At 49.7% G+C, this 2706-nt stretch overlaps 1 pseudogene across 1 annotated transcript in view; it reads right to left on the bottom strand.

The window, feature by feature from the left end:
• Nucleotides 1-1139: 1139 nt before the first annotated feature.
• Nucleotides 1140-2706, bottom strand: part of LOC311361195 (fibroblast growth factor 12 pseudogene) — an 8950-nt pseudogene continuing 7383 nt past the window's right edge. The window contains exon 3 of the transcript in view: nt 1140-1255. The product of the transcript in view is annotated as a fibroblast growth factor 12 pseudogene (transcript). The remainder of the gene's footprint in view (nt 1256-2706) is intronic.

The following is a 2706-nucleotide window of genomic DNA, read 5'->3' as shown; positions in this document are numbered from 1 at the left end:
AGAGAGAGAGAGAGAGAGAGCAACGCGCCGTTTAACGCCATTTAAAAAGAAGATCTCTTTTCCTCCCGTGTTACTGAAGGAACTGCTGGGAGGATTACCGTTGACCTTGAGCAAACCGCTGTCTCTCTGGACAATTTGAAAAACCCTGCTTTTTAACGTGCATCAATCTTTCACAAGCCAATGACGTTCGAACGCACACTCATTGCTATTAGTGCCGCTTGGAGATTCGTTTGAGACATCTCTTGACTGAGTTGTATTGCTTATAACAGTCCCACTGCCTGGCCAGGGAGGGGGAGGGGATTCTCCCAAGAATCTTTTTGGAACAAACCCGATTTTTGTCCTGTGGATAAACAACCAATCACTCGCACTTACAGTACAGCACCCTGAGCAAATCAGATCGCACGCCCCCAACCCCCACACCCATATCTCCATCAACCCAATCAGATTCTGACATTACAGTACATTCAGTCCGACCTCCCGACACTCTGACTAGTTGCGTGAGAGCACATTCACTGTCAAGCAGTGGAAACGACTTTCTCTTTAGTGATAAGTCTCTAGAAAAAACAAGAGGCGGAGTCGACGTGGTCGCTAACCGAGCTGGTGAGGTAACAACAGAGTAGTACTGATCGTTATTAATTAATACATAATTAATAACTGTTATTATTGACAACAATAACACCATTAAGCGTGTGGAAGTGTCACGGCAATCCAAAAAAAATATATATAACCAATGCATGACATTTGTAACATGTCTTTAAAGCTAATTTTTCACAGCATAAATTGGAAACTATAGATATTTGTATTTATATGACGAGAGACCACCATTCTTATGTTTGTCACAGCTTTTTCTCTTTTTGCATAAAATGTAAGGTCAAATCCTGATTGAAAATGTTTCTTTCATATCGTCTGGATTGATAATAATTCATCTAAAAGAATTTCACAGGCAAGAGTTCAGTTTAGTTGTTGTTTTTTTGATTGGTTGGGTGTACAGTACAAGCTCCTGGTTGTCGTTGGCAACTCCCCCCTCCCTAGACAGAGGGTATAGTGGTGCGTATTTTGTAAGGGGTTCGGTGACGACTCCTCCCTTTAAATTAAGAGGAGGCCACACCTCCCCCCGATGGAAGCCCCGCCCCCTGATGCTATGAACAGTTCTGATTGACGGCTTTTCCTCCATTCATAGCGGGAGTCCCTGAGCTCTTCCTGGAGCGCTGCTTCTCCTCGATCTCATGCATTGACGGCTCCCGGTACATACACACTGCAGAGAGGAGGAGGAGGAGGAGGAGGAGGAGAGGGGAGGAGGAAGGAGGAGGAAGAGGGAGGAGGGAGGGGAGGGGAGGAGGAAGGAGGAGGAGGAGGAGGAGGAGAGGGGAGGAGGAAGGAGGAGGAAGAGGAGGAGGGAGGGGAGGGGAGGAGGAAGGAGGAGGAGGAGAGGAGGAGAGGGGAGGAGAGGGAGGAGGAGGAGGAGGGGGAGGAGGAGGAGGAGGTGGTGGAGGAGGAGAGGGGAAGAGGAGGAGGAGGAGGAGAGGGGAGGAGAGGGGAAGAGGAGGAGGAGGGGGAGGAGGAAGAGGAGGAGGAGGAGGAGAGGAGAGGAGAGGGGAGGAGGAGGAGAGGGGAAGAGGAGGAGGAGGGGAGGAGGGGAGGAGAGGGGAAGGGAGGAGGAAGGAGGAGGAGGAGGAGGAGAGGGGAAGAGGAGGAGGAGGAGGAGGGGGAGGAGAGGGGAGGGGAGGGGAAGAGGAGGAGGAGGAAGAGGAGAGGGGAAGAGGAGGAGGGGAGGAGGAGGAGGAGGAGGAGGAGAGGGGAAGAGGAGGAGGAGAGGGGAGGAGAGGGGAAGAGGAGAGGGGAAGAGGAGGAGGAGGAGAGGGGAAGAGGAGGAGGAGGAGGGGGAGGAGGAGAGGGGAGGGGAGGAGGAAGAGGAGAGGGGAGGGGAGGAGGAGGAAGGAGGAGGAGGAGGAGAGGGGAGGAGAGGGGGAAGAGGAGGAGGAGGAGGAGGAGGGGAAGAGGAGGGGGGAGGAGGAGGAGAGGGGAGGAGGAGGAGTTGGAGGAGAGGAGAGGAGGAAGTACTCAGAGGTACAAGTAGAGGGGATTATAGAGAGGGGACAGTGGGGATCAGATTGGAGAGATGGATGGGCAGACAGAAACAAGGTCAGGATTAAGGTGAGGTGATTAAACTGTGGTGGAGAAGATAGCACTACTGGAGTGTTGGGTCACCTCCGCATCTCCCGTCCTGTCCTGTCCTGTGTTTGCTATCATCAAAAGCATCTGAGACACTGCACTCACTCATATGACACACACAGAGGGCATGGTGAGGCAGAGGCATAAACAGCCCTTTGTAGACAGCCATGTATATACAGAAGAGGATTTATCAAACTTTGCCGTCAATAGTGGTGCAGTCTTAGTCAGTAGCGGTAGTCGTTGTCGTTTGCAGTGAAAATCCTAGTTATTAAGTTAGGAAGTAGTAGGTTTAATCATTATGCTAGTCAGCAGTGGTCAGTAGTAATCATAGGCGCCAGTTCTGACCTGAAATGAATTTTCAATTTTTTGTTAATTTGCTAATTGCTTAAAAAAGTATCACCAGTACTACAAATTATTTGGTGATTCATTCAAACATAATCTAAAAAACTCACAAGAAGCAGGACATAAATGATGAATGATTTGGGTCTCCAAGTGTGTTTTGTTATTCACTAGTCGTTTTCTCTTTATTTGTAT

This window comes from Micromesistius poutassou (assembly GCF_964030765.1).
Source record: "Micromesistius poutassou genome assembly, chromosome: 16".
Classification (NCBI taxonomy): domain Eukaryota; kingdom Metazoa; phylum Chordata; class Actinopteri; order Gadiformes; family Gadidae; genus Micromesistius; species Micromesistius poutassou.
Note: the sequence above shows the minus strand (reverse complement) of the source record. Positions and strands in the feature narration are given on the sequence as shown.